Genomic DNA, 14911 nt, shown 5'->3' with positions numbered 1-14911 from the left:
AATAATTCAGTAAATTTGTTTACTAAGCAAGTCAGATAAATGACAAAGGCAGCTCTGGCCCATTATGCGGCTTGGGCCAACCGCGCAGCATGGGACAAATAGGATGCTAACTGGGGAGGCAGTGTCCCTCTGCCTCTATCACCTGTGATGTAGCAGCCTGGGATTTTAGGGTTCAGGGGAAAACAGTGAAAGTTGCTTCTCTGGAGCAAAGCTATGGTGTAGACTCTAAGAAACTTTCCTATCTGGGTTTCAGGCCTGTCCTTTTTGCTTCTAGAATTTCTGCTCTCTGTGACGAGGTTGCCAGTGTCCATAGCAAAGTGTCCCATGAGACATCCATTCACCATTTCTCCTATACTAGGGAGCATCTCTGGCCAGGGACCCAGGTGACAGTCTGACAACTTTCATTCTGTACCACTGTTCCAGGTTTCTGTGTCTAACAGGGTTTCCATCTCTCCATTTCTGGGTTCCATTTCCACTCACCTTGAGATGTACCTATTTAATGGATTAGAAGGTGAATGCTGGGAATCTCTATTTGGTTATCTTTCCTTCATTCTCTCAAATAGATACAATGTCCTAGTTCCAGAACGTTTTAGCTTCCTTCCTTAGATCTCACAGTACCTACACATTACAAGTCTACAGCAGCTATGCCAGAGCCACCTGTGATTCCCAGAGTGGAGGAGAGAGCCTTGGATACCAATGCATACATATTTCCAAACAACATTGTAAACATGATAAATGGGTACAATTTTATTTGCAAAAAAATAAATAAATAATTGTGTGAATGAATAAAAATAGTGTCATTACAGTTTTATACTAGAAGTTCAGAAATAACAATATGTGGTTTACTGATGCCAAATAAATTTAATACTGGAAACTTGATAAACTCCTCCAAATTGGTTTCTATTGTAGTTGGCTCTGCTAACTAAAGCCACAAATACCAGAAAAATTAAATCCACAAAGAGGAGTTATTGGTCTGTTTAACACAGTTCCAATTTCAACTAAAATAACTCAATTTTTTCATTGTCATTCCCTAATAAACTTCTCTAATATCTTCTTAAAAAAATTTTAAAAAGTGGTTTTGTTTTCCCTGAGCTTTTGCAAAGATATGCCTTGGACAATACTTATCAATCAACCGAGACTCAGTTTAGGAGTACCAGGATTGAGAAGTATCCAGAGGGCTCAAAAAATGATTACCTGAAGTCTCTCCTGATCACCTAAGAGATAACAAAGAGGTAGCAGATTTATGAGGTCTGTTAAAACACAGTTTACATAAAATACATTCCTGCTTCATCTATATCCTAACATATCCAGCAAGTTTCTCAATGGATATTTATTAATCATACTATTACAGAAAAGGGTCATCCTCAGAGTCAAAGTGGTCACAGAGATCCTCAATAACCAGTTCTTTGTGATCACTCCAGAAGGATTTAAGAGTAGTTGCTCAGAGCAGTGGGCAGGAGATTATTGGAGTGACAGGGAAAGGGGAAAAGGCACTTATGAGGGAGAAAGAGGACAATCCCCCGACCTCCTGTTTAATTGGGGGTTCCAGGGAAATTTCCAAAATTGACCCACCCAGGTCCACATCTTGACTTTTGACAGACAGCAGGATTGCAACAGACTTCCAAGTTCCCACTGAACATGGCCATACCCCACAGAGGGGAGATTTCACTATTATAATGACATGCTAAAGATCCAAGGCAACTCTGGTCACCTTGAGCCATGCTGATTGCTTCTAATTGAAACTCCTTCTTACAGATTTTAAAGATGGGGGCTTTGTTTCTAATTATACTGTCTCCTTGAGTCCTAGAAGCTAGTCTGCATAAAGGTCACAAAGTCACCCCTTTCAGGGTAACTTGTGATCTTATAGGCAGATTGAAGACTTTGAGGCCTGAATTTCTCCTGCAGTTAACAGGTTGTTTGCTGAGGAATGTAGCACATCCTATTGACTGAAGCCAGGTAGGGCCAAGTGCCCTTCAAAAAAAAAAAAAACAAAACAAAACAAAAAAACCATAGGGATTGGGGGTAGCACAGAAGGTCCTGTTCACAGAACCATACCCCAATCTCATGTCTCCACCTATCAATAACATGACCATCATCTTCTACAGTTACCTTCATTCTAGTGGGAAACCTTTCAAGAGAACAGAACTTATTAGAGGGAATATGAGACAGGAAGTATCTGAGGTTGGGTTCAAAATCCCACCCTGCTATGAACTAGTGTATGACTTAGCCAAATTTTTCCCTTCTCTTGGCTTCTCAGCCTACTCATTTGTAAAACTGTGAACATGAACATAACATCCCAAAGGTTTGTTCCTGCTCTATCTTCCCAGGAATCTGAATGGTTCCATTAAGCCAATGTAACAATCAAGTGGAAAGTTTATCCTCTTAATAAATATCTGATATGATGTATAGTTATTTATTAAAATACTATAGAGCAAAAGGGGAATAAAATACTAATACATGTAATATGGACTGATCACAGAGGTACACAATTATGTAAAGGAAGCCAGATAAAAAATAATATTTATTATATGACTTCTTGTGTGAAGTTCAAGAACAGATAAAAGTAAGTGATGGCAAAGGAAGTCAGAATACTGATTACCTTTGGAGTGGGTTGATTGATATTTAATTTGAAGAACAAGGCAGAACATTCTGTCATAGTATAACTGTTCTTTAATGTGATCAGGATGGTAGTTACATTGATGAGTACATATTGAAGTATTTTTTTGAACTATAAGCTTCATATTTGTGCAACTTCCAGAGTTTAATACATGTGTGCTAATCAGCTTTCCATTACTGTAACAAATACCTGTTATAATCAGATTATAAAGAGAAAATGTTTATTTTGGCTCACATTTGGAGGTTTCAGTCCATAGCTTATTGCTTCCTTTGCTTTGTGCCTGTGACAGCACAGGACATATGGCAGGAGCACTTGGTCCCCATTCACCTAATAGCTGGGTATAAAAGAGAGGGGAAGTGAGAGGAAGAAATGGGGTCCAAAATTCCCTTCGAGGGCACACCCCCAATGATAATAAAACCTCTTAATAGCCTCTTTCAATTGTGCAGCTCAGAGGAATATGCCTTTAGCAAAAGGGCCTGTGAGTGATACTTCAGTCCCAAACTATAACATCATCATACCTATGTATATTTTAATAAGATAGGCAAAAAGAAAAGTGAAGTTTGTTTTTTATTTAATTTTGGAGATCAAACTACTTGAGTAATTTAAGAAATTAATACAACATACACATGTCCACCTTCTTTATAAGCAAGGATGGTTATTGTAACATTCTCATGATCATATAAAAATTGGAAAGCATCTTGTAAAATAATTTTCTGGTATTTTTTAATAGTTCTTTGCACTCATAACAACAATGAAACAATGAAATATATGCTGATATAGAAATATGTCTAAGGTGATAGTTTAATAAAAAAACAAACCACCACAAACAATAATAATAAATACCACAAGAGCTGAAGCATCCATGTACCATGTCACAAAGTATATTACAAAAGAACATCTCCACATTTGTAATTATATGTCATGAAATATTTCTCAAAAGATGCCCACCTCAGTTTTTTCTTAAGGAAGGTAGTCTGGGATTTGGGGATCCAGGGACCCCTGCTTTTTATTTTCTATACCTCCACTGTTTGAAGTTATGTTCACAAGTATGCATTTCCCCACCAAATCTAGTTAATGATAGCTAGTCCCCTTGGAAAATTCCAAGTCCCAGGCCTAGATTCAAAGTGAAGGAAGGCATCCCTATGGAAAATTAGGATGCAGTGATGAACAAGGAAGTCTTAGTGAGCACTGGGGGAGACATTGGATGAGAAAGGAGATTTAAGAGATGTAGGAATGTGATGCATAGTATGATCCGACCTCTCCTTCCCTGAAAGACACAGCATTTCCTTTAAAACCTAATGAAGATTTTTAAATGGGGATCATTAGTTGGAGGAGTTGGGGAGGAATGAGAGAAACATCCAATTCAAATGTTCAGGATTTTATTTCATATCTACCTAGTCACAAAAATGAGAGTTGGGGGGGGGGAGAAATGAGAGGGAGAAGAGAAAAAGAAAAAAATGAGAAATAAACAGAAAAGGCATCAAAGGTAGAAATAAATGACTTAAGAGAAAAACCTATTCAGAGACAAACAAGATTTAATCAAAATGCAAGTATGCTCATGCTGAGCAAAGAAAGGAACTAAACTGGACTCATTCTTAATAGATTGTATGTTTCTGGAAACCTATTCATTTCTTTTAGGTTATCCAATTTGTTGGAATATAATTGTTCATAGTAGTGACTGGGGGAATTGATAGGCTGGAGAAAGAGGAGATGTTGACCAAAAGGGAAAGTTTCAGTAAAAAAAAAGAAAAATAGGTTTAGTGATCTAATTTAGTCACTATAAATAGTATAATTAAAAAATGCAGTATATATTTCAAAATTGCTAAAAGAGTAGATTCTAAATGTACATACCACAAAAAATAGATATGTGAGGTGACAGATATGTTAATTTGCTTCATTTAATAATTAGGCAGTGTCAACATATGTTAAGGCATCACTTTTTATCAGATAAATATACGATTTATATTTGTTGATTAACGACGACATTAAAACAAACAAAAAAAGAACTAAAGTTCAGAAAACACATTCTTATCATTTTAGAATCTAGTAAGGAGAGGAGTGAACTGGTGCAGAGACTAGAAGATCCAAATGGCAGTGTAAAGAAATGAGTTTGCTGTGGACTCCATCTTTATAGAAATAAGTTTAGAGAAACCATGAGGAATTAGATACTGAACAGTGAAAGAGAGAGTAACATGGAAGAAAGGGGACGCTTTGTAAGGAAGTTGCCTGAGCCTGCAGTGAGCCAGGTTTCACCAAGCAGGCATGATGAGCAACAGGATGGGTGAAAGTGCACAGTAGGTGCGGATCATCCATGGTAGGTGGCATGAACAGAGGGTGAAGGGCATCCAGGGAGAAGAATCCTAAGGGAGAAGACAGACTTCTCAGATTATTAAAGGTATGTTCTTATTTAAATGAAAAACTGTAAGAAACTTTAGCTCTTCCAGCTTTGAAGAGCTACAAAACTCGTATTTAGGGCAGGGCACAGAAGTTAAGTGATAAATAAGGAAGTGCAATAGGATATTTTGCTAGTAGCTCCTAGGTTTGTAATTTGAGGATTCTGGTAGTTTCTGTGCTATTTTTTATCTAATGACACAATGTTGGTGCTTAATGTCAAAACATTCTTAGGCCTAACAATATATGCCATGGTAGACCAGAGCATACATTCTGTAATTCAGTATTCTGTCACTTCATTTTGTCACATACATTCCCTATGTCAGTCATCACCTAAATTTACTTCTAATATATACTTGCAAGTTTCCCTAGTAATCACCTTCTCTGAAGGGCCATGCAAGATCCTTTAATCTTCCTGAAAGCTTGCCTTTCCTGGGTCATAATTAAATGATAATTTTAAAGCCCTACATGATCTCAGCTAAGAAGATGTAGGTAATAAAATGAGTGTTTTTTGCTTCTGATATCTGAACTTCCTGCTGGACTGTATCTAGATTAATCTAACTTTAGAAGGGGAAAAGTATCTTTTTGCAGATACAGTTATAAAATATGGTTATCTAGAACATAAGGAGTTTTTGATGATAATTATACTATTAGTAATTGCTTCTGAAGTTAAAATTTTATGAAAAAAAATTTAATTTTTTGATAGGAAATATAATCTCTACATATACATATGATTCGGATCTCACTTGTAGATTTGACCCAGTGGTCCTGGGTTTTTCTAAAGAATATTAGAGACAGATTTAATGTACACAGGAACCCAACACATGCAAATTGTTCATTCCCTTCTTGCTTAGGTGAGCACATACAGTCAGAGGTCAGACCACACCATGAGGAGAGTCATATCCCATATTTAGCCAGATACTTTCCTCTTGATGATACAGTAAATTCAGTAAATACTAATAAGTCCATTACATGCTGACAGTTCTGACAGTATCACACTGAAATGGCAAAAAATATATGAATTTCACTCCAAATATGGTCATTTTGAATGTTTGCTGAACTCTGTAGACTGTGGTACTGGGCTGAACCCTCCAAAGCTTTGCAGACATTCCTTGGGGGTGACTCATCAGGTTTTAAGTGTCACTAACTACCTGCCTCACTGCTTCTTTTCATTTCTATATAAAAAACCTATGAATCTTTGGGGAAAAGTGAGAAATGAGTTTCAAAAGAGGCTTTAACAAGTGAATGGCACAGAATTTGCCCAGTGGAGGAAGAAAGGCAACAGGGAAAATAATTAAAGCGCTTAGAGATTCATTCAATTTACCAGGCTAAATAAAGGAGCCATGGGTTGAGTTGTATCATGGTTAACATTATGCAGGAACACTATTGCTTTCTTTTCTTTCTTCTCTGGAAATGAACTTGGATCATTTTCTTCCAGTCATTTGACAGAAGGTGGTACTTACATGCTATTGAGATGTACCGCACTGTCGTTGAGATGTGTGATTTGATTTGAAGTAAAGGAATTCAAAGAGAAACTTTTCACCTAGACTCTGCGACCTAGATCTTGCGTACAGATGTGACCCTGTGGTTCTGGGCTTTTCTGAAGAATATTAGAGAAAGATTTAATGCACACAGGGACTCAACACTTACAAATGACCTTGTCATTCAGAAAGGGGAGTCTTAGAATTTGTGTGATGAGAGTGCCCCTCGTCTTAGTGGTCCAATTATTGGCAAGGCAATGCATACTGAGCTTAGCTCACAGCATTCTTTATACTGAATATATCTCGCTATATCCTTCAGCATTTTCACTACTTACTGCAGAGAGTCCAAAGTCCTTAGCATGGTTCAATATGCCCTTCTCAGTATGGCTTCTGACTCCTCCATGTTGCCTCGTTCCTCCCACACACCCCTAACAAGAGGTAGGGCACTGTGAAACAGAATGCATGCAGTTCTGCAAGGCTCTAAGAAGCACACTGTGGAAGATGCTTCCGTCCCCTCATCAGGACCTGCCCCTTTTCTTCAACACACAACCCAGGCTTCATCTTCTCAGTGAAGGCAACTTTTATCAAATCTTATACATTTTGTTCTGTTCCCATGACTCCCATAGGTTTTATGTCACTGATCACATTTAAAGGGTTTTGTTCCTGAACCAGACCTAAAGCTCCTTCGATGTAAGAACTGTGCCATCTTGCAATTTCATCCCTTACAGTATGACAGTGCCTCAAATAAAATAGGAGGCCCATTTATTTTTATTTATTTTTAAATGAGTTTTCATCTTTCCATGTAAGTATCATAGGAAGCCTCTAAGATAGCCTCCAATAAACTCTGCCTCCTCAATCCATGTTCCTGTAAAATCCTCTCTTCTTGAATTGGATTGAATGACTCACTTCCAGTGAAGATCATGAAGCAGAAGGAATGAAAAATGTCATTTCCAAGGTCAGATTACAAAATGACTCGGAAGCTCATATTGGTCACTGTGCTTGTCAGTTTTGGGTTGCTGTGACAAAATGCCTGAGGTAAACAGTTTGAAAGAAAAAAGAGTTAGCTCACGATTTCAGAGGTTTTAGTACCAGATCACTTGGCTCATTTGTTTCTGGACCTGTGAGACGAATCTCATGGCAGGGAGTGTGTGATGGAACACAGCTGCTTGCCTCAGGGCAAATAGGAAGCAAAGAAAAAAGGAGAGAGAGGAAGTGAGCAAAGACAAAATATATCCTTTAAGGACACAATCCCAATGTCCACTTCCTCCAACAAGATCCCATCTCTCAAAGTATCGACCCACCCCCAATATCCCATTAAGCTCTGAATTCATAAATGGATTAATCCATTGATAAAGCTAGCATCCTTATGATCTGATCATTTCCCAAAGATCAACAGATTTGAACATTATAACAACTAAGCCTTCAACACATGAGTTTTGGGAGACTATCCAGATCCAAACATAACAGTCATTCCTGATTGGTCTCTTTCCCCTCGTCCCCTCTGAGGAAAGTCAGTTGCTACATTATGAGTGCACTTTGGACAGGTCCATGTAGTAAAGGATTCTGGTCAGCAGTCAGAGAGGATTTGAGGTCATTAGTAAAGTATCAAGAAAACTGAAATTATGCCAACAACTGATTGTGGGCAACACTTAGAGCATATCACTCTCAGCCTAGGACTTCAGACCATACTGCAATCTCATAGGAGACCTTGGGGCTAGCCACCCAGCCAAGTTACACCTTTATTTATTAAAACAGACAGTTTTAAATTTCTTGATTTGGGCATAATTTATTATGTAGCAAGGGGATAATTAATCCAGGGAGTAAATAATTACATTAAATAGTAACACTCCAAATTTGAGTTTGGTCCTATATAACAAAATTGTTTTTAAAGCACAAAGATGCTTTGCACTTTTTTCTTTAATTTTGTTAATTTCCACTTAGTGTAAAAAAAATGCATTACTTGCCTATGGTATTAAAAAAAAAAAAAACTGTACAGAAATCGGTTCTGGTTCCAATTTGTGATGTTTTAGCATGTATTCAGTCACCCCTCTGATTGATAACAATGATAAATAATAAGTAATAAGTGAGGGATAGGGGATATTGGAAGTTATCTGAAAGCACAGAAAAATGACCAAAAAATAGAAACCACAGAAGATTTGAACCTTGAAAAGCATCAGGAGAGCCATGTTTATTTTCCTTTTCCCTCAAGGAAATTCCTCAGTTAGAATGAATATATAACTCAAAATCCTGGAACCTAAAACAGAAGCTAAAGTTTCACCAGTATGCTGGAAGAAGGAGAGATCAGGCTGCCAATGTGGCTCCAACTTGTGGTAGAAGGGGGGTCCTGGAAGGAAAGGTATCACAAAGCACATGTACCCAGAACATAGATGTGATTTTTAAAATGTATTTTTACAAAGTCAAACTACTCGATTTAAAAAAATGGTCATAATCCTAGATGCTCAGGAGACTAAGGCAGGAGGATTGTGAGTTCAAAGCCAGCCTCAGCAAAAAGCAAGGCACTAAGCAACCCAGTGAGACCTTATCTCTAAATAAAAATACAAAACAGGGCTGGGGATGGGGCTCAGTGGTTGAGGGCCCCTGAGTTCAATCTCTAGTATCCACCCCCACAAAAAAAAAAGGTCAAAAGACTTGAAAACGACTCCAAACATCACATGTGCTAGAAAGATCTGTCCATTTCACTGTATTTATGTTTTCACTCATTTTTAGAACAAGAAAGAAAGAAAAAGAGAAAAGGGTGCACAATTTCTATTCATGTGAAGCATTTGGCACGAATGTGAGTTTACATTACTGGTTAATTAATAGTTTGAGGAGTGAGATTTGAGCATGAGAATGGGTGGAATATAGGAGAGGAGGTAGATTAGAGTGGAGTGGGGGCAGAGGCAAGCATTCAGGGAACCTGGAAGAACTTGGAGATACCTAGCAGAGAGGATGTCACTGTGATGCTGCGTGGCTCTGGAGAACAAGAGGGCTTTACCAGGCTTTTCTAGGCCCACAGTCACCCAGCTTCACATAGACTTTATGCTGTGACTTGCAGGCAGGGAAGTAGGTTATATGTCTTTCCCAAGTGGGTGTTGACAGTGCACATCAAAGCTAGGTGGTTGGGAAGAAGGATTTTAGTCTTGATAGTATTTAAATTTACTGGTGCATGATAATAACAACAGAAAATTGACTTTTAGTCAATTTTATTATTGCTTTTAAATTCTCTACCAAAAATACACCCCTTGATCTCCATGTCGGAGCAGGTTTCTTCCCAGGCCATATCTTTCTTCATACAGCGTTGCTTGGCTGCCTTTCTTAGACCAGCTGGACTGAAAGATCAGACACTCCTCTTTACTTGCCACCATTGCCTCTGAAATCCCTAACATTTGCAGATTCTTTTATTTCACCTTCCTCCATCTGCACAATGGAAAGAATGCTAAACTGAGACTCAAGAGACCTGAGAGTTATAACTCTGTGTTTGCCACATAATCACATGTGTTAAATGGGATAAGTATACGGAACTGAGATCACATTCTCCTTTGAAATTTAAATGAAATTGCTCAAGCTCACTAACCCACAATTTTGCCATTTTTGTGGATTTCTGAGGATTTAGTTCTTTATAATTATATCGGGGTTTAAGATGCTGCCTCTTTTTGCTTTCTTATTTCACTGTCTTCTTTACTGCAAAGTTGTTTTCTCCTCTGTCTTCTTTCTGCCCCAAGTGTGGAAAACATCCTTTCCTTGATTTCACCAAATCCACTCACTCAGGGAAGACAACTATGTGTGTTAAAATTCAGGACCAGGAAGAGGATTACAAAACAATAATGTATATAATTAAAACTGAATATTAGATCCCCTATTATTAAGTCCTCCAGGTCCCTGCCCATGAACCTGTTCTGTAGCATGTTTTTACTGGGCACCAGCTCAAAACAAATCTCTTAATTCTTTCTCAGTTTCTCAAACTCTCTTCCCAGTAAGCCTGTCTTCATCTCTGAGCATGTATTTATGTGCTTTTCTAAATGGAGGTGCATCTATCTGCTCTGAATTGTAAACTAAGCAACCCACAAAAAAAAAAAAAAGACAGAGATGCTAGACATTCTATTCTGTCATTTTTCTTTCCCCCATGTGACCCTGAATTAATAAAATGAAGTTAGTTGTCGCCATTGATATATTTTGAATCATCCCTCAGAAGCAAAAGTAGTTTTTTTTAACACATAAATGTCTTTCCTTGCAATGTTATAACTCTATAATGTATATAAAAATGTACAATATTGCAATTTATATAAAAATTTCAGCATATTAAATCTGTTTAATTAATTTGTCTCTTTCCTTTCTCTAATAATTGTTGTTCCAATTATTTCATCTCCTTTGGCCTTGCTAACTATCTTGACAACATTCAACGGTTCTTGACCCCACATTATGTACTAAAAAAAAGATAATATGATGAATAAGGTAGGCTCTTTTCTCAAACTATTTATTTTATACTATAGGACATATAATACTGACCTTCCTATCTGCAGATAAATACAAGTACGTATCTGTGCATGTGCGTGTGTGTAAGACAGGAAACAGAAACAGCATGTGTTCATGTGTCCATCTGTGTCCCTATGTGTGTTTTATGGAATATTCTCCCACCACTAGTTTTACTTCTGCATGATCAAACCTTCTCTGTCTTCCCCACACAAGTCTAATGTAATCTAATTTACTTAAAAAACAAACAATTAAAAAAAATTGATTCTCCATTTTGAAGGGTTTTCTTCTGAACTTCCATAGCACATTGTGTTTCTCTGACATAGGTCTGCACTCAGTCATTTATTCCAACTCTATCAATGGTTGAATATACCTCCTTTGAGACTACTGGTGATTTGAGGTAAACCTCCCCATTTGATTTCTTTCTTGCATTCTTTCCTAGAGTCTGGTATAATGCTTGACCCTTGTAGACACTCATCAAATATCTGTAGAAAGGATGCATTTCAGTGGGCATTTGCAATTTTATGTACTTCCCTGTGTAGAATCAGAGAATCTTTTCAGACTATTACTTGAAGCATTGACACCAAATTTTATTTTTGTTTTAAAGTCAAAACAAATTATATTTCAAATTCTACTCTTTAACTTGTCCATTTAATAAAGTCAAATCTTTATTCCCTTTCTATCCTATTTGTTAACCTTAAAATACTTTTTTTCTAAATGTATATAATAGATTTTATGGCCAAACTAATTTTCTCTTTTGCTCTCTTAAAAATCTCAGCCAGAGCCTTGAAAGAATTTATTGCTTTATGCTCAGCTTCTCCATTAAGGAATTGCCTGCCTTACCTTCCTAATAATGGGAATCCCAGATACAGAATTAATTGTTACTTATTTGTTCTTATTAATGAAGCTTTAAACAATAGAGTAGCATATCTGTTATGCTAGTTACTGTTTGGATGTATTTTTACCTCTTTGGGGGGAATAAAGGAAAGAACAAACTCTGTATGTTTAAAATTATAATAGCAATGTGAAATATCCTAACCATTACTTTAAAAAATAATGGAAAGACTAACAATATTCACTGTATTCTTAAGACTTTCCACAGTTTGTTATTCATTAAATACTTACAGAATTATCAAAAATCATATTTTAGGATTTGTATGTACAATGGTAATGGCTCAAAAGTAATGTACTCATTGATGGCATTTCTGAATAAGTTATCATAATCCATTAAAAATGGCATCATTTACATATGATAAAGTACAAGGGAGTATGCAACTTTCCAGCAAATATTTTACATTAAATAACCCTCAATTCCCTGCATTATTTGTAGCCATTGAAATATTATACTCTCAAGTCAAGGGCAGAATTGGGAATGGGAGGTGCTGGTGATACCTAAAAGAGAGCCTGAAATAATCTTCTTGGAACTGGTTTATATCAATTGGTTCATGAGGTTCTATATTTATTCATATAAAAAGTACTAAAGTCTGTCACAGGCATTAGAACCCCCATAAACTCCCTAGATCATTGCTTCATAGGTAGACCACATGCCAGAATATACATCTCAAACTATAATTTCTAAAAATAAAAAATGGGACCCTAGAAATTTCAGAATGAGTACTATAGTTGATGTTTTAAATTACTTTTAAATTGCCTGTAAGTTGCAATTCTCTCTTCTCAAGTAAATGAACACTGACTCAGGTCGACTAAAAATGCAGGATTGGTTCAGAGAACAAAACAATACTTCACCTCCAGACACTGGAAGGACCAGAGGTGGGCCCTGCAACCTAGGGGCCAAGCCATTTGTCACTTAATGATCAGATTCTCTCTCTAACCTGAATGGACGAAAAAACAAATGGCAGGTGCTTGAACCAAAAGTTCACATAGGGTCAGGTTTGGAACCTTCATTTTTGACCATGTGTACAAAGATAAAAAGCAGACAAAACTAGTCCTGTCTCTTGGCTAGAAAAACAAAACAGACATACAAAGGGAGGCCTTAGCCCTGATGGATACCAGGTTCTCAAAAGTCATGTCTCCTGGTGACATTTGCTTCTATTTTCTTCAATATAACCTTGTATTTAAGCTTGCCTAAATTGGGTTCCTATTACCAAAGCATCTTGATTTAAAACACCAGAGTCTGAGATATAGCTTGCTACATACTGGAGAAAATATATTGCATAATTGAGGCAAATTCCTGGGCTATCTTGATTAAAATATACTCTATGCGGGGGGGATACTAAATAAGAGACAGATGGTTTTCTTTGATAATATTACATCTCCTCCTTATCTACCCCCAAAATACATTAAACAAGATTTTCCTTAAGCATTGTCTCCTTTCAAAAAAAAAATGAAAGATTATTCAAATTAATAACTTTTTAACCAATTAAAGAGAGCAGGGAAACAACTTAATTATCTTTTTGTCCTAACTTTGAACAAACTAGCTGTGTGGCTGTGGGCAGTCACTTTCTCTCACCAGGAATTATTTCCCTCATATAAACACAAAAAGGTTAAATTAGATGCCATGAAAGATTTCTTCAAGCATTAAAAAAATTATAGTTCTAAATTCATAGGAGATTACAAATGGTGCTCAGAAAAAATTATAAACAGTTGCAGTTAGGTTTTTCCAAGTTTTCAATTAACTTGCTCAGCAATGAGCATTGTGATAAGATTACAATATAATTGTGATTAATATTGTAATCATTATGATGATTTTTATCATAACAAATCAGGAGGAGATATCCTACAGACACAAAGGCAACAAAAAGGTACAGGTTGCTGCTAATATTAAAAACACCCTTTATTTACTTGGTGTTTTATAACTTAAAGTATTTTATATACATTATCTTACTAGCTCTCACATATATTCTATGTAATGTGCCTTGATAAAATATGCTCACAGCACTTGAGAATATTTGAAGGTAAAATCATGGAAACTCTCAGGAAGAGGACTTCTACCTTAGGGAAGAAATTAGTATGATTTATAGGGCAGACCAAATAAAGATTCCCAACATTTTAAGTGGGTTTGTAGGTCACAGATCATTTCAAAATTTAAAGAAAGCTATGAAAGCTCACCTAGAAAATGCATATGCATACAATTACTGACACTTAACGTCCCGACAAGGAACTTCTAGGGACTCTTGTATCCCTTATTATTTATCCCTGATTCTAAGTCTAGAATGCTGCACATCTTGGGAACCCATCAAATGGAAAAGAAGAATAAAAAGCTCTCTGATGTCTACACAATTAGTTAGAAGTAGGCAATATATTTAATATTCATTGAGTAATGCCTACATGTTAAATACTTTACATCCTTTTCCCATTGAATTCTAACAATATCCCATAAAAGAATTATCTTCACTTTATACTTGAAGTTCAAAGTGATCTAGTAACTTGTCACACATTTTGAAAGCAACAGAGAGAATTTAAAGTCAGGTGCCTGGTCTGACAGGATGTATTTCTTCCACTACACCATACCACTAATATGCTAATAACACAGTTCAGAAAAAAAGAAAATGAGCACTTTTATTCTGACTGCTCTTGGAATGATTGGACTTCAGAATCTAGATGTGCATTTTTGCATAACTACATCCTTAAAGTTCTTACAGAAGGTGAGAATGAGGCCAGTAAGGAGTCAGTGTTGTGTTACATTTTAGGCATGGTGCGAATTGGGAGGATATATTTGAGGTATGTAGCAGGCTAAGGATAGAACAAGACTCAGGTAAGCACATCACAGATAAGTCCTCAGGAGAGAGGTTTTATCTGTGACATAAGAAGTGAGACATAAGCATCCCCACCAGAGTAAAATGTCAGATTGTGTGCAGGAAAGGGTGAATTTATAACTGGCACTTGTCTTCAGATACATAAACTTGACCTCAGGGTTGGACCCATCTGCAACATTTGGAAAGTTCACCTCCTGCAATTTGTGTGGTTCTAGTTCAGAATCTTTGGGCATAGC

This window comes from Marmota flaviventris, chromosome 8 (assembly GCF_047511675.1).
Source record: "Marmota flaviventris isolate mMarFla1 chromosome 8, mMarFla1.hap1, whole genome shotgun sequence".
Taxonomy (NCBI): Eukaryota; Metazoa; Chordata; class Mammalia; order Rodentia; family Sciuridae; genus Marmota; species Marmota flaviventris.
This window is presented reverse-complemented; position numbering follows the sequence as displayed.